Here is an 18,269-nt window from a genome sequence, read left to right as displayed (position 1 = left end):
TTATCTGTGGAGTTGCAAGAGCCATTTGTACATGTAATTTATTCTCTACAGCAGGAAACGATAAAGACATTATACAGCAAAGAGCTGACAAAGCTTTGTGAAACCTATTGCACGTGGTCTTGGTGATACATAAGTGAAACGGTTTCCTGTGTTATGTTTCAAAGCTGCAGCAGCATAAACCCTGCAGAACTCAGACTATTTTAACAGACCAGAATATGATCCTAAGTAGCGTCTGAGGTTTTTATTGAGGTAACTCAGTAGGACTGATGCTCCTAGGATGTAATATAGTATATTACACTTTGGGGACGTTACGCCAGGATCTGTTTTGGAACAGAGGAACAAAGAACATAAAGGAGCCTAATGTTGACCTAAATGATCCAATATTTTATTTTAAACTAACTCTTGCTCTACTGTCTGGGCATTTGATTCCTGACAGCTTACTGAAACTTCATTTGTTTTTGACAAAAATCCTTGCTGCATGGCAAGCACTTCAGCACTAAACACGGAGAAATTAACGGGCTGACTGTGGCAGCACACAGGAAACGATCTGAAGCACAGAAACCATGCTGCTGGGACAGCAAGCTATGTACTCTGCCAAAGGCTTTCATCTGCTAGAGCGTCAAAAAAAAGAACCACCAACCCACCCAAAACCCAAATAAAAGCCCTGGCCGTTTCCTCCCCACCTTTCAGATGCTACTAGCTTGTCTTGGGAGCGAGCAAGAGCTGAATGAAGTTGGAAACGCCGCTGCAAACCTTTGCACCGCGTCTCAAGCATGGGCATCTGCTTGGCACAGCCTCACAAACCCCAGCTAAATCATTTCTTTCCGAAAAGGGCTTGACTCTGCATTGTGTCTGGCTCCACCTGGAAAACTAAACTGGCGCTTTACATGAACTCTTACTGAACCTGAATCGCAGTTTCCATATTCAACATCTCTTCTGCTTTCAGTAGTGAAGTCCTTTTTAATCTGGGTCCTGTGGAAGAGGGTCTGACTTTGCACAGGCCAGCAGCCCAGGTGCAGAAGCAGTGTGGGAGTCCTGGGTGTATAGCTGGTGCCCATACGCAGGTTAGCGGTGCGTTTGTTAGGTCCAGTGTCCCGCCCAGCTTCCACACATGCTGTGATAGGGAACGATCTGAATTTTATCCAACTGACTGAACTCGAACCAGAGATTTTTTTAAGTTTAATTTAATTTTATTTTTTAAATTGCACAATACTTTGGAGGGGAAAAAAGCCCTGTTGCTGGGAAGATCCTGCCCTTGTTGTTGGAATTGTAAGAATTTAAATACATGGCATCAAAGTGCATGCTGCTTATTTTGAGGGAGGGGAGGAAAGCAAGCAGTAAATGACCATAAATCTACAGAGGACTGTAGGTGTTTCTGCACACAGAAAGTCTATAGGGATACCATTATTGTCTGTTCCTTTTTTATAAGGTAAGTACTGCAAACAGCCGATGCTTGTTTTCTGCATGTTTGTCTAGGAGTATCCACTGTAAATGGAATATGATGAAAGCTGATGGGCTTCAGAATTTAGCATAAAATGCTGCATCTCACCCTGAAATCAGAATATGCACAACTTGCTACCAAGTGCAGTTGATGAGGCCACAGGTGTAACGTTAAAGCGATTCTCCTAGTTTTTTTATATATAACTTCCAGTATGTTAAAACTTTCCATTTTCTGGACTGTCAATACTTTAAAAATCTCCTATAAAGTATGCATTTCAATAATCAAGTTTTAAATTATCATTCTGCCCCTTGGGTCTAAGATTCAATCACAGCACTAGCAACACAAAAATGGTCTACAGAAAAACTCACTTTTGAACATGTTCAGAACTTTATATAATTTCATATTTTAAAATATTTCTAGTGAAATTGAGGTCTGAAGTGATATAGCTCCATTCCATACATGAGGCACTGTGCTGTGGTGGGGGGAAGGGTGTCTGTTGGTAGTCTGAATTGGACCTAACCCTGACTGTATAGATTATAGCTGAGGTTGAACTGGAATTAAAAGAAATGCCATTTTGATTCCCTCCTATCTGAGTTGATCTCTCTATTCCTTGAAGCATATTTCAAAACCCTGCTTGTTATCTTCCTCAGAGTTACTGTATGCCATTATTGTTCTTATCTATACGTTCAGTTGATTATGGGACTGCCTTCTGAGCCTGTCATCGCTGTCACTGCTTCATAATGCACGTAATTACTTCTCTGTGGGCTGCCAGACCTGCTAATGATGCTGCGTCGGCTGTTGCTGCAAGAGGCGAGGACTGTGCGCTCACTTCTGCGGAGAGTGATTGAAGCTGGAGCACGGCTGGTAAGAGCAATGTAGGTCAGAGCAACCTCAGGATCACTTTGTTAGGGGCATTAATGGTGGCTGGGGCTTTTGCATTGAGTTCACAACAACTCACTCTGTGCCCTTGGAGTCTCCTGGGCTTTCAGAGAATTTGTATTTTATACAACATTTATACGGTAGCTTTTGACTTGTGCGTCACTTGCAGCTTCTGATGAGATCTGCTCCCTTGGGGTCCCCAAGGTTGGTGGTTTTATGAATTCGCTCCAGATTAAAACTTATCTGCTTGTTCAAAGTGCAATGCTCAGAACTGGATGCTCTTTCCTGATGAAAGAGCATATCCAATTAGTACCTCTGATTTACCAGGCAAAGCAGCTTTCCCAGCTTTCTGCCTTATCTGGAAGCTGACAGTGAATCTAGTAAGCACAAAATCAATCTTTTCCGTGCTGCTCAGTGTCTTCATATGCGAATTAGCCTATGTACAAATAGCAAATTTCATAATGCTGAACTCACAGATAAAAATCAAGATCTCTTATTACTGCAGTTTGAAATCAGTCTTGTTAAATGGTAGAGAAATATTTTTGCATTTCAGTTTATTAAACCCACATTGCAGAAGTGTAATATGGTTAATAACATACCAGTGCTGTGGCACAGCAAGTGCAGTCTTTGCTTTTGGAGGCAGCATCAGGTACAGGTCACAAAATGGGGAAGGAAGAGACCACAAAAGAAGCATCAGATCAAGAGATTAAGTTATTTCCCACGAACAAGGGTGGGGAGGGAGAGACAGCAGGTATGGGAACTGCCTCAGTCTCAAGATTTTTATTTTGCACAGACTTTTTAAAACCAACATCAAGTAAATCAGGCCTGGGTTTACTTGGGTAAGTGGGGCATAAGCCCAAGAATGCCATCTAAAGGAGGCCAGGACAAGGTCACAGCTGCATGCTGGGGAAGACAGCACAATTCCTGGCCACCAAACACACCTGTGTGCGCAGGCACACACACACACACACACTCATGCTCTCTCTGTACTCACCTCACTGTCTCTCACCCTGTTTTCATTAGACGGGGGCACCCGCAGGCTCCTGGCTTTGAAATTGAGCTCAGGGGTGCACTGGGAGCCACTGTGGGGAGGGTATCCTGGGCTACACCTTGGCGATCACCACATCAAGCTGCTTTGTAACGTAGTGTTGCCTTCTCAGCCAATGAACCTTGGGTGATCTGCCAGCGACTGCAAGAAAAACACAAAGGAGAATGAAGAAATGTGAGCCTTTTGTTCAGAACTCTGTATCTTTGAAGCAGTGGCTTGTACTTCCATTGAAAACTGGGGAAAAAAAGTTGAATACCGTGAGATATAAGCAAAGTCTAGCAAGTTGCTGGAGAGTACTGTATTTTTTTCCCCTCCCCCCTAGGAAAAGTCAGGGATAGAGGCTTTACAGGCCATTTTTATCACAGATAATTGGCATGCTAATTGCAATGTTTTTAATACACATCTAGTGTAAGAGTTCAGAGCCTACACTGATTGCTTTGCTTTCCTGAGGTCTAATTGCAGTGCCTCAAACCAGAAACCTGGTGTTCACAGTGCATGCTCTAACATGCATTTACCACAGGGAAATGGTCCCTTGCGCTCTGAGTGCATTTTCCTCTCTGGTTTTGTATGTGAGGTTGCTGTGGAGGAGTGCTGCTCAGGATTTTTGTGGAGAAAAACATGATTTACCTTGAACTCTCTCAGTGCTGTGTGGTATTTTGATATAGAGGACTGTTAATGGTGCAAAAACTTTCCTTCCCACGGCTCTGAGGTTTACAGGTTGGCTTCATGCATACACACGTGAAATGCTGTTTCAGCTGTTTGGTTTTTTTGTTGGTTTTTTGGGGTTTTTTTTAAGGGGAGTGAATCCAAGAACAGAGGGAGCACACCCCTCGGCCAACCTGCTGCTTCATGTGCCCTGAAGGCTACTGCAGACATTGGGGTTGGAGACAAACCCCCTTGGAGCCCATCTCTTGTCTCCAGGTACATCTTTTAAAAAAGCAAACTCTGTGGCTGTTTTAACACTGAGAAGTACCCTTTAGATAATAATATATCTGTAACACTGGCACAGGGCAACCTTTTTAAACTCATGCCAGCACTGTAGTTATCAGCTTGTTAGATGTGCAATACAAATAAATCCTAATTTTCAGGTAGAATGTGGAAAAATAGGTTTACCAAGTATTATCCACCTGTGTGTGTGTCTGTCTCAAGGGTGGCTTGAGATGGCATTCAGATGGCTTCCTCAAAGCAGAGAGGAAAGAAATACATGTATTGAGAGTATGGTAGATGCAGGGTTTAGAAAGCACATTGTGCAGTCAGTCATCTCACTCTGGTTCAGATAAAATGTAAATTCTGCAGTCACTGAATTGTGTGGGTTTATCCAGTGATGGACATTTTCCTGCAAGGATTAGTAATGAAAGCTCTTTGGAGGGAGAGTTGGAATGGCCACTGAACCTGTAACAGACTGAATTTGCTGCTACAATTTCAATAGGCAAAATTTACAGGAAACTTTGTGTAAGCACTAGATAAAAATAATTTATCAAGCTCGTGAATCAAAGCCTTTTTTTTTTTTTTTTTTTTTAAGTCAGAACAATTCCTGGGTTTGTCAAGATACCAGGACAAGTAAACTGTGGCATAAATGTTTTTCTTTCTTCTGCCTCCCTGAAAGATATTTTCAAAGGGGCTTCAGAAAGCACAGGAGAGGAAGAGTTGGCTGCAGCAGTGGGAAGACGCCTGCTCAGCTGGATCCTAACATCCTCCCCCATGCCCAGTGAGTCCTCAGCTCAGAGCTATCAGTTCAGGCTTGCAAATCACTCCCCTTGGTCTAGCAAAAGCCCCATAACAACGTGCTTCTGCAGAGTCCTCCAGTTTGGTTGGGCTGAAAACTGTGGAGGTGACTTAGTTGTCGTTGTCCACTACAGGATGTTCTTTTGGGAAGGAGCACAACACTGCACTCATGCAGACTGGACAGCCATGCATGCTAGTGCTTTGCATCGCCCATCACTTGTCAGAGGGCTTAAGTACAGAAGGGTGTAAAGGGACAGCTGAGAGGAGTAGCTTTGAATGAAGGAAAGGGAAGAAACCAGGATAACTTCTCTATGCCTTTTTTTATGCTGTGAACACTGTGTTGGCTGTTCATCCCTAAAATAAGCTCCTGGCCTGTAGTAGCTAACGTCCACAGGGAGCCAGTCACCATGGCGGGACTTCAGTGTAAGCACTTAAAGTAGATAGGTGAGGGGGCTGTTGGTATCTGCCTCAGTAATAATCACACATAAACTATAGCATTTGAGATATGTACTCCACAGGAATGTGAAATTATAGTAACACCACTGAGGCATGGAGTAGCCCAAAGCCTTGGTGTCCTATCAGATACAGTTAATGCTCCTGTGTTTCTTGCCAGCACAACAGGAAGGGCACCACCTTCCATCAGTTTAGATGAAGGTCTTATTCTCATTACTGAAAAAAGATTCTTCCATAATGATCTCTGTATTTGTTGTTTTTACCCCTATTTTGTTCTATATCATATATACCAGACAGCAAATACATCATAGATTAGATGGTATAGACTAACTAGACTGTAAGGGTACTACAGATGTGAATAACCTAGCCGTATTTTGTGCAAAAGATGTATAATTCACTGTAGAGTTTCTCCTCTCTGCCTTGTCCCATTTCCCCCCCCCCCCCCCTACAATCCTGCAGTAAACCTGAGACCATAAGGTGAAGATCAGAGAGAGGCAGCTCACCGTGATCTTAGTGTCAGTGGTTTCTTTGAGAACATTTCTAAAAGGTATTTTAACTGAGAAGTAACAGGCTGCATTGAGGAAAAACAAATCTCTTGTTAACGTGTGGAGCCTCCAGGCCCTAAACAGATGGTCCCAAATCCAAGCCCCTCAAATACTTCAGTGTGGAAACTAGTCTGTATGTTTGCGGTGCGGCTGCAGTAATGCTGCTCTGGGGGTGGCACAGTGCTGCTGCTTCCCTCCTGATGTCCCCTGCTGTGCCACGCCGCCAAGCACTTACACCCCGAGCGTGAAACAAAAAACCCCCGGGGTTTGTTTCCCTCCCCACAAGAAGCTACACCAATCCAGAGCACAACATCAAAGCTCAGCCCCACTCCTCTGCCACTAATGTAGATGTTAGGCAAGTTTGGCTACTTTGTAATGGGATAAAGAGGCGTGGGAAGAAATTTGCAGACGAGCAACAAAACGAGGAAAACTGCTTAAAAACTAAAAGCTTGAAGTGCTTTTCTTTCTTCCTTCTTTCTTTTTCCCTTCCTTTTTGTGTGTTATTTTAGACCTGCACTGTGACACATTCTCAGATGGGTTAAATTGCAGCAGCTTAGGAGAAAGGACTGCTGAAGGTCGTATCTCAGAATCGCCCTTGCCACAGCAGCTGCTGAGGATGCCTGCAGTACAATACTTTTCCTGTCTGAGGAGAAAAACAATAAGGCCCACACACGTTGCTTCTGGAAATGCTTGTTTATAGGTAAAATTTTTACACGTTGAATGTGCTGAAACTATAAACTAAGATTTTAACGGTGTTGTGTAGATTTCAAGCAAAAAGTACTTTTCAGAATTGCAGAGAAAGCTCATTGCTGGCTTTACCAAGTAGAAGTTTTATTATAAAATTTCTGAAGTGTTTCTATTATGCATATATTATAAACGGGATTTTAGATTACAAATGCTATAATTATAAATTATAAAATTGTGCATAATTACATGGTTATTAATTCTATATTGATTATATATTGTGGGTTAGTGCAATATATAGTCCATATATGTTTGCACTTAAAAATTTCTCATGTATTTATAAACAGTTTCTTACATGTTTGTAAGCCTGTAATCTCTGATTTGTTTAGCATCATTTGTTAACTATCAAGTTGAAGACGACTTCTCTCTAGTGTATGACTCAGTTCCTCCCTGGCCCTTTGGGAGGTGTGAAACCGTTTATTTGCAGGCACATGAAAAGCAGTACTGCAAAGCCAAAACAGAACAGCTCAGCACATGTGCCACCTCTACTGTGCTAATAAAATATAAGGTAAAAGAAATAGGATAAGTAGGCATAAGTCTGTAGAGACTAGCAGGGCTCTCATTTTGCAAAGGAAAGTCAGTGGAAATCACTGGTGCTGATTTATTGAGAACTGGGGAGCGAAGAGGGAAGCAAACCCAAGCCAGGCTCACTTTTGCAGTTAAGAGCTGATGTTAACTCTTCGTCCCGGAAGGTCTAAACACCTACAGTTAATGAACAAAGCAACTGAATAAATGCAAAGAGGCCAAACAAGTTAGCAGTTAACATTTTTTTTGTCTCCTGAGAGGCTGCATAACAATAACTAGGGGATAGACTGGGGTGTGGGGAGGGTCTTGGTGCTTTGAAAAGCGGAAATTCCCCTCTCCCAGCGAAGGAAATGTGCTGCCCTTGAGCAGGCTCAAGAAGCAGTTGGCAGCTGTGTGCAGGAAGAGAAAATCATCTCATCTTGAACTTGAAAGCAAAACCCAGCTTCAAGGGAACGCTAGAGCAGCAGCACCATTGGCAAGGTTTACGGTTTGGGTGACCTATACAGTTTCTTCATCAAAATGTAAACATGTAGGTAAGAAAGCATTTAGAGAAAGGCCTTTCCCTGAGGTTTCCTTTTGAAGCAATATAAGAAGCCTCCCCAGATTCTGTGCGTTTATCAATTAGACTTTCTTAGATTGAGGGCTGCAGGGGGCAGGTGGAACTGCGAGCGAGGCTGGTTCAGTAGCTGTCTATAAACAGGCTTTAGTGGCCTGAACATTTAAGACATTTCTGGATACCTTGAGTAGGAAAGTTTTTTCCCATCCCACCCTACTCGAAGCCTATGTGAGCCACTGGGACTATTGAAAAAGATGTTTTCACGTCAGCTGATGCTGGTTTTATGCTTTTCTGTTTGCATAGACAAAAAAAATTATCTCCTCTTTAAACCTGAAAATGTTTTAAAACCTCAGCTTTGAAGCAAGGCTTGAGGATGCAGTGCTGACCTCCTGATTTCTGTTTAGCCTTGCCTACAGCCTGTCTGCTTCAGCCTGCAAAAGCAGCCCCAGCTTTTTTGGCCATCAGTAGCTGCTCCATGACTCCATCTGGGGTTTATGGTTTCTTTTTTTTTCTCCCTCTCTCGGGTGAAAGCTCACGCAGTGTCTCAGTGCTGAAGCGGCAGGCAAACACGGGGCAGTTGCTGCACCTCCACAGAGCCTGCGCTCAGCTAGTCCAGGAAATTGCTTTACAGCCAGCTGCCTGGCACCACCACAGCTTCACCAAAAGGCCAGCGCAATGCCGGCAAAGGTCGCAACAGGGGAAATGTGCTCCGAGTAATGTTTTTACATATAGCAGAGAGGAAGGGAACAGAGAAGTAAGAAAGCGAATTGGTTATTTTTTAGATTGCGGTGGTTTTCAGTCTTGGTTCCCCAGTCGCCTTCGCACTGCAAGGTCCTCCTGCCACGTGCCATGTGCTTTCATCAGGAGTGTATGTGTGTTTAAGATGAGTAATGCTAACACTTCACAGGAATAACCTCTGAGCCACATGACAACAGCTTCATCTTAGAGAAATGAAGTGAGAAAAAGGGAAAACAAGTCCAGCACTGCTCAGTTTTACACACTGCTGAGGTCTGTGGGTCTTCTAGTACCTGGGTTTGGGCACCACTGTGGCTCTGGATGTCATAGCAGGAGGGATCCATCCAGACCAGGTCAGTAATGGAGTAATTTTGAAGGGAAAGCATGCTTTAAAAGTAAATAGAGTCATGTTGCCTGTTGGCATAAATGTAAAGCACATAGGAACATGAAACATCTTTGGGTTTGTGGACCAAGAGGGTGCTTTCAGGTCAGGTTTTTAGTGAGGTGCATTTTTGGCCAGCGAAACAACTGCTTGCTCCAGCAGTGAGACTCTCGTATCTGGCAGGAGGGAAGCAATTTCATGCAGTTTAGTATCAGGTACCTGAATATATATATATATTTTTTTTTATTATTATTATTCAACACTGTATTCAGCAACAAGGAATCTTAAACCAGAATCCTGCCATCTACTGCCCACAAAAATGCCAGATGTGTTGTGTGCACAGCAGTATAATTCTGGCCTTAAAAACCTCGTCAAAGCCCTCTGGGACTGGTCAGCTCTGCACAGGCTGGGAAAAATATTTGTGAGCTGCCTGAATTGCCCTACCGGGACTATGAAACATTAACGTACTGATGTCTTGCAGCAGCGCTAGCTTTCTATGAGAACAAAGTGTAGTTTCCTTTTGTGTGCTGAACAAATAAACATTGCGTGGGAATTAGTCATAACAGAAAAACTACTTTCTTTTTAAAATATCTGAGTCACTTGTTTCGGAACACTGACCCATTTATTGCTTGGGAATGCCCGTGATTGCTATCTGAAACTTGAAAATTAGCGAGGTACCCATGGAGGGAACAGATGACTATTCCAATAACACCAGCAATGATTCCGCATTTAAAATGTAGCATAGATGAAGTGTCAGAAAACTGGCGGTCTGCCTAAGGCCAGAATTAATTATGAATTCAGTTTTCAGTATAGTTTAGGCTAGAAATCATCCTAATTATCCTTTCTGCTTTAATTAAATGACATGTCTGCCATTAGCCTCTGATTCCCATAACTCCTGGTTTGGACTCAGCTCATCCTGCCTGGCGAATGGGAGAAATGGAGACAAATGGGGGAGAGAGACAAAGAGAAGACTTGGAAATATGCAACTGTCTTTGCCACTTATCTGTCTGCAGGTACTGGCTCACTGAAATTTTTCATGTTAAGTCTTTCACCTTTTGTGTTCCAGCTGTTAGCTGCTGACTGCTTAACCAAGAACCTGGAGATGAATTTGTTGTCATATTATAAATGATCCACACATAAAGTGATGGCCAGAGTACAGACAGATTTTTAAAATGTAGGGAAGGAAAGTAAGAGAGATTCATGGAAATGAATCATGCAAATTCTGCCCTGAAGGGTTCTGATTAATTTACTGAAATTACTTCTAATGAAACTAACTTTATGTTGGTATTGCTTGTAACAAGAATTTGAAAAGTTGAGCAATGAACAATACCTAGGGAGGATCACACATACACATTGAAGCTCTGCTGTAATACTACTAATACTTCTGAAAATGCATAACTCGATGAATATCGATGAATATATGCTAGTTGGTTTTTAGAAATCTTTTCTCAAGAAAGAATGCCACATCTGAATGAATCTACCATTTTTTGTTTGTTTCTTGCCAGGATCTGTTTAAACCCTCGACCTTCATAAAACACAGTGGAAAAATTTAGTACATGTGTATATTTTAACTTGTTAATAGCAATATAGCTGTTGAAGTTCAAAGAGTTAATTAACATTTAAATGACTGTATTTTTTAAAAAAAATTAAACAGGACTAGTTGAACAGGTTTAATCAAAGAAGTCAATTTAAATGACAGTAGATATGCAGCAATACCAGCTCCTAAAGCCAAAGCCTGTGAGCTCATCTTTTGTGAGATGCATCAAGGTGATTTATTCATTCATCATTTCTGGTTTGGGCCTGCATGTTTTGGTACTTTCCCCACGCCCCCACCCCCCCACCCTGAAATAAGACAACAAAAGGTGTGAAGCTAGCAGGAGTACCACATATAAGAGACTGAATATGAGTGCCGTGTTAAATGAAATAAATTTTTTTATGTCTACTCTGGTAAGAAACTTATCATCTATTCTATATATCCCAGCATTAGAAATATGTTACAAATATTTGTCAAAATGTACCTGAATTACATTCTTTAAATATTCCCCCTAGAAATACAGTGCTTTCCCTTTTAAAAACTCAATTAAGACCATTACAGTGAACTTTTAATACAGTTTTTCAAACTGGCCATGGGTACGATATTCTACCTTGATGCAGGGACTTGTGTGCAGCTGGCCTGGCCCAGCCTGCAGCCCCACTGCTGATCCCTGCTGGGCTGAGCAGCAGCGAGCAGCTCTGCTGCTTGTTCACTCTGGACCAGCAGTGTATGGCCCTCTTCAGCTTGTATTGCAAAGCCTCTTAGACACTAGTTTCAGCTACTGCAGGGAGTTGTGCATACTGCCAGCCACAGGCATAAAAATCATGAATTGGTTATAAAAATAAGACTGTAGAGCTAACATTTTTGTTCACTCTTTATACATATACATATATATGTATATATTATATACATATATATGTATATATTATACACATGTATATATGTATACGCACATTTGACACGTGTTATTTGTTTGGGTTGTCACTTCAAAGCCTTTGGGTTCTGTCTGTTTTGCATTTGCCACAGGTTTTGTTTGTTTGTTTTCCCCCCAGATACCAGAGTGCCTTCATGATTCAGGGATGTAACGTTAACATGCTATACCTGGGTACTGAGGCCAAGTTTCTCCCTTTGTCCAGGGCAGGTTGTCACACAGGAACCAGGGGAAGGTATGTACAGCATCTGCAATCCTGCAGAGATCCCAGGTGGCTAGTGTCAGCTGAAGTCACTCTTGCTCTGTAACTTCTTTCTGAAGACTAGAGGACACTGGCTCATACGCCAGAAGCCTTCTGTGAAACTGCTTGTGAGTCAGGGGGCACCTAGGAGGCGAGTGGCTTTCCTTTGTATTTTAAAGTAATAAAGTCTCTATATTCCTCTAGAATTAAAACCACTTTCTGCTTAAATGTTTACAATTCTTTAATGCACATACCTCCGATATGTCTTACAAATACTTGGAAATATTGCAACCTGTGTTTTCCTTAAGCCTTCAGAAAATCAACTGTTTCAAGGGCTTACTGCTGGAGTAATTTAACAGTTGTGCTGCCAAAAATGGAAAGGTAAGCGGCCCAGCAGAAGATACAGTAGCCAAAACTCTTATCTCAAGACCCATTGCTTGGAGAATTGCATCAACTTCCCTTAGTCAATAACGAGTCTTATTTATAAATTCACACACAATACAGAAAGGAAGCTGATTGCACTATTCTGGAGATCAAAGTTTCAGTGTGTTTCTTTCTCCTTCTCCTGTTTAGAGTACTGAAGTCAGTTTGCATGTATCTGTATCCCTCTCCTTATTGCTGAGCCCAGCACGGTTGATAGGCTCGGACATTTTTTTTAAAGCTGTTTCTAAAGATAAACTTTTGAAAAAATTCCCAGAATGCAAGTGCTCAACTTAATTTACCCGGAGCTGTACTGTTTGTTAGCAGGCTATTCCTTTATAGGGTGTTTTAAGTTCCAATTTGATGTATCATAAAGTAATATATTATGAGAAACTACTACTTTGGTCATCAAGGGTGGAATTCCTGCCTTACTGAGATCCGTACAAACAAAACCTCTATTGATTTAGTTCAATGAAATTCAGAGGTTAATCCCAAATCCTCAGCTCCTTTTTTTAAGAACCATTATTTGAGGGAGAAAATATGAATAAAAGTACATATACTAATCAAAACAATCCCCAAAGTGCCTGATCACTCTCTCATTCTTTAATCTTCACAACAGCTTTAAAAAGTCGATGGTCCTTAGTTTTTCAATGGCAGTTTGAGAAGCAGAGAGGAGGCTTTTTTGTCAATGTGCAGAACTCAGCCTGTCTTTTCTCCCAAGTTAAGCTTTGTGATCTAAAATAGACACTGCATACGTTCACCACCATCTACTTGGCTACAGTAGACAACTGCTTGGCTGCATGTTGTGAAGAGAGCTGCCAGCTAGATTTCTTCTTCTCATGCAAACAGTAAAGGTATTCTCACTAGATGGGCTAGGATGCTTTGATCATATATAATACTAGAGAAAAGGAGAAAGAGAAAACATACAGTGTGTATATATATACACACACACCCCAGTAGCCTATATAGTATATGCATATATAATATATACATACAGTACACGTGTGTGTATATATATGTACATGGGTTTTTTTAACAGACTAAAAAACCTCACTACTACCCAACACCTTACTATGAGTCTTACGGGTGTGTTCTTTCACCGAAGCAAAGGGCTAATCAGGAGAGGAAATAGAAGCAGATTACCCCACCCACCTCCGAAGCCTCTGCTAAAGCCATTTATCATAACGTTTCCCAGCCTTCTTGGGTTGGCAACTTTATAGGAGGACTCATTTTTACTACCTTTTTACGGCACCTATAAAAAATAATGGTAAAATAAACCTGAAGTAATAAAAATACTTGTCTTAAGCCCAGAGATGGCTAGCTATGGTATGGATACATGGGAGTTCCCCAGACAGCTAGGCTGTTAGATCAAGCTGTGGTACTGAAAAAGATCAACTTTGACCAGAAATGTTATATTTCAGAGCTAAACAAATTTAGGAGAGTTCACGGCCTGCTCTTCTTGCTGCAGTGTGTCAAGGTTGCATTTCCTGAATATTAGTTTGTGAATTTAAAGTGGGTTTAATTCTGTGAAAGATAAATACTGGTATCAGAATTTTTTTAAACATTTATATATTTAAAAAAATCAAAATCTGCATCTTACTGCATTAAAAGAGGTAAGTAGATGGACAGAAACAGTAAGAACTTTATTTGGCTGATCAATGAGAATTTAGTTAATTTTTTGGTCTTTATACTCTATTGGAATGAGAATACTTCTGAGATGGGATTTATTTTACTTGTCAGCCACAAACATACTCGTGTAAAATGATAAATAGGAAGAGAAAAAATGCAAGGTAGACATTGACTATGTCAACATTATTATATAACAATGGGAAAAAAAAAGGGCAAAGGATTTGTAGTGAAATTGAATGTTTCAGAAAGTGTTTACAGATCATTAATTAAAAGAAGACAGGTTGGATATAACCTGAATTTAGTTCCATAGACTTTACTTATCTGAGGGCTCTACTGTGAGACCTGAGATTTCATATGGCATTGAGCAAGTATACGGTTATAAGTCTCCAGATGTATTAGCTTAAATATCAGTACACACAATAATGCCAGTAATTCATAATATCACAGGCAGCAATAATCTGGTTAATAACAATTCAGGGGACTAGAATGGTCACCAGTTTTTGTCTTGGGATATACAGTTCAGAACTGGTGACCATTTGAGTCCCCTGAATTGTTATTAACTATTAACTAGAGTTAATATCCCAGTATTTTTTAACATATCTTCTATTAAATTAAAGATAATTTAGTATCTTGGGACACTAAACTCAGTGGCTCCAGTCTCAGAGGGGTTCAGAGTTTGGTGAGAGGTCCTCTGTAAAGCAAACCTGTTCTCCCAATGCCAGTCAGTACAACTGAACTTCCCAGGACTACTTAATTATATTAACACCATGCAACTAAGCATAGCCTGTAGAGGCCTTTCCAGCTATTAATTACAGCCATCTGAGACTTCGGTCCTGCAGAAAATCTCCAATTCCACTTTCACAACACTCAGATGTTACACTCAGATTATTCATATTAAATATCTACATAGCCAACTGTATTTTCTCTAACACTTCAGCACTTTTTATTGCCAAGTGTGTGTCCTGAGGAGACTTGAGAATCATAACATACATCTGAAGTATTTTTTCCTGGCCCTTGCTGGAAGAGAGTAAAGTAATCCCATTCTTGGTTATCAGCGTTGTTTTCCACCATCCTCCTGAGCCTTGTCACAGTTAACACTCACTGCCCAGTGCTTTTCTAATGGCTTCTTCCCAAATCCTGCCCCTCTTTCTGTCTCCATGCAAAGAGTATTTCAGAGACAGGAATCAGAGAAGGAAAGGTGACAGGCAGCTTTGGTGGAACCAATTCCAGCACCAGAGCCCTCTGACACTTCTTACTGATATCAAAAGGAGAACTGAGGGATGAATTTTGACAGATCAACATCTTAGGGGGACACAGTGGTCATAGCGTTCTCAGTTAGATATGATATCACAGTGCTTAATATTTATTGAGAAAATGAAAGCCTGGAGAATTCTCAGTACTGTGTTGTGGGACTGAGATGCTTTATGCATACATTGGCAAATTTCTCTGCTTCTGAGTCCTATATACAGACACTGAAAATCTAACTTGCAGCAGTGCACAGGTAGTATCATATTGACAGTGATGGTCTGACTAGATTTCACATTTGTCCCATTTAACAGTCGACCTGTGTTAGTCCCATAAACACTTGCAAAATAATCTCTCAAGTGTGTACCGGTTATCAACAGGTTCACTGGCAGAATTTCAATAAACAGTTCTTAATGGCCCAATAGCATTCTAATCCAGGTTCAATAAACAATCCTCAAAACAAACCACTACTCTGAAGGCATGTTTACTCTCTAAATGAGATTATAGCTGAAAAACTTCATATTTAAGCATATTAATTGTAGGCATCTGTTGCCAACAGAATGAAGCTGGCTCATTTCAAGTATTGGTTGCCATAATTAAAAGACATCTACTGAAAACAGTTCTTCGTAACTGTAAACTGTGCAACAGTAATACAGCAAAAATCCTAGCTGGAATCAAAAACATCCATTATCTGAAGCAGAAATGAAGCTTCAGTTGCATTGTTTTGCATAGTAAGTTATTAAATGTCTTTCAGATAAAAGCTGATTGCCTTAACCAAACAAAAATAGAAATTAATTCAACCTGCATTTATTTAAATCTGTTCTTAAACATGACTCTGGTTTGATGGAGTAACTTTTAACCTCATTTAGATGCCTCTAACTGTATCATGTAGTGAAAAATACAATGAATGCATAAGGAAATACAACCTTACCCATTTGGTATAAAAAAAGGGGAGATACGAATCAAAATTTTTAAAAAATTGCTTGGGAAAATTAAAAAGTTCAAGGCCAAACTAGGCAGAATAAATAGTAAAACACATGTTTTTACATATGAAGGCCTATTTCCTGCACTGATTTACATAGGTGAAAAGTTTGACATGATGCTCTTACTTCAAACATCATAGATAGAAACTTAAAAAAAAACAACAAACAAAAACTCACGAATTTGTGAGCAAATAAATAATGGTAAATCTCACAAGTTAAGCCCACCGTTACCATAGGCCTTATTTATGTCTGTTCATTTTTGGTTGTGGGTTTTCTGTGGCACTTTTGTTTTGTGGTGATGATGTTACAGGGGTTTGTTTTTTGTATTTAATCTGAGAATTTTTGCTGTGTCTCTGTGCTTTTGCCAGTCTGCTGCATGTGAAAACAATGGTCTTTCGGGAATTTTCATTAAGTTGGGAACCTTTATTTGGTCAGAATACGACCTAACAGCTTGTATCCAAATTCAGCGTTTGAGAGGTCTATAAAGATTGTACAAACACGTCCCTATTTCATGCTTAAAGGACTTAATCGTTAAGATCCAATCACTTGAAAGAACTTATTTTAAATTAAAACTCACTGTGCATGAAGACTCGTTAACTTTTTCACAACCTTTTTTTCTTCTGCCTGCTAAAGGTATTGCTTAGATTTCCTGATTTCAAAATCTGCCAGGAACTTGAATGGCCCTTCTGCAAAAGTTGCCTCAGAAGGACAGCGGTCAGCACCCACCGCTGCTCTTTTTGCGCTTTTTAATTTTTTCTTTCGGCGGGAGGGTGTTTTTTACCACATTTCAGCCTCGCTGGGTGCCGGGGATACACGGCTGCCCGGAGCACAGGCACTTGTTCAGTCAGCGCAGGAGCACCCACGGTCCCGCCGCCTCAAACACCGCCTCCCGAGCGAGGACCCGAGCGCTCCGTATACAAAGCCCTCTTTTTGTTTACCGCCCAGCGGTGGGGCCTGTGTGGCGCAGGCGGCCTGAGGCAAGACGCCGCTATGGCGACGGTGGCCTCTTACGCCCGAGTTCTCCTCCCCTCCGCACCCGTTATCAGCCGTGAGGCGGCCAAGCCGCCCCGCTCGTCCCCTCACCGGGGCGGGGAGGCGACGGGCCTCGGGCGGGAGAACCTCGCCATCGAGCGCCAGCCAATAGCGTGTGGCCACCCACGATTCAAACGGCGCGTCGTGGCCAATGGGCGCGGTTGGCGGGCGGGAAAGGGCGGGGCGAGGGGGCGGACTGTTGCGCTGCCGTAACCGTCGCTCAGGGCGGTTGGTCCCCTCAGCGGAGAGCGCCGCGCTGGGGCCCGGCTCCCGCTGCTCCGCGGAAGCGCCTCCTTCCCGGCCCGCTGCGGGCGGGCGCCAGGTAAGGGAACGGCGGCACCGGGGCAGGCTTGGGCCGGGTCACAACCCTGCCTCCGCGGCCTTTCCGGGGGGAGCGCTCCGGCCAATCGCCGTCGCTGCCTCTTCCCGCCCCCATGAGCGGGCGTCGGGCCGCGGCCCCGCTCGGGCCCCTCTCCCGGTGGGCGGGCGCCTTTTTCCTCTGCCCACCCGTTCGCTTGGGCCGCGGGGTGGTGGGGCTGGGCTCCCCCGCTTTGTTCGGGACGCCGCCAGCGGGGAAAGGCCGCGGCCACCCGGTGTGGCGGGGGCGCGCCGTGGGGGAGGCGCGGAGTGGGCGGCCTGGCCCGGCCCGGCCCCTCCCTTCCCCCGCGGCGGAGGCCCTGCGCCAGGCCCGGGCCGGGAGCGCGGGCGGGGCGGTGCCTCGGGGAGCCTGAGGGGCTGGGCCTTCCCCGGCACGTGGGTCCCTTCCTGTCAACGCCGCGGCCTTCGCCCGCCGCCTGTAACGGCCCTGCCTGGGGAGCTCCGGGATCCTGGCGCTTTCCCTCCGCTTCCAGCGTTCTGATGAGAAGCCTTTTTAAAGGGAAAAACCTCGTTTCCCTGCCCGAGGATTGACAGGGTTTTATTTTACCGTAAGGCTTATTTGCACGTGTGCTTAGTGGTGAAGCTAATGTGGCTGTTCGGTGGAGCCAAGCTTCAGCAATCATAAGTGCCTCTCCACCATTATGGAGGTAAAGAGCTAGAAATGTGGAACCAATAATGGTGATCCTGAAAAGATCCTGCACAACTCGCTTTCTTTGGTGAATTTGGTAGTAATTTTCCATTTGGGAAGCTGTGTCTTGTTAGTCTTGGCTGTCAGTATTTTCTTTATTTTCCTGCATTTCTTCTTGCATTCAACTGGCTCCCTTCTCTGATATACATAACATT

The 18,269-nt window shown here is 42.8% G+C and overlaps 1 protein-coding gene across 1 annotated transcript in view; it reads left to right on the top strand.

Annotated features, from left to right (window-relative positions):
- ENAH (ENAH actin regulator) overlaps positions 1–11,954 on the top strand; it is a 125,242-nt gene extending 113,288 nt beyond the window's left edge. The window contains exons 15-18 of the mRNA XM_080408735.1: positions 2,132–2,305; positions 6,601–10,046; positions 10,688–10,800; positions 11,761–11,954. The gene's annotated coding sequence lies outside the window, so the exon portion shown is untranslated. The remainder of the gene's footprint in view (positions 1–2,131; positions 2,306–6,600; positions 10,047–10,687; positions 10,801–11,760) is intronic.
- The last annotated feature ends 6,315 nt before the right edge of the window (positions 11,955–18,269 follow it).

Source organism: Falco punctatus (assembly GCF_963210335.1).
Source record: "Falco punctatus genome assembly, chromosome: 12".
In the NCBI taxonomy this organism is placed as follows: domain Eukaryota; kingdom Metazoa; phylum Chordata; class Aves; order Falconiformes; family Falconidae; genus Falco; species Falco punctatus.
This window is presented reverse-complemented; position numbering and strand designations above follow the sequence as displayed.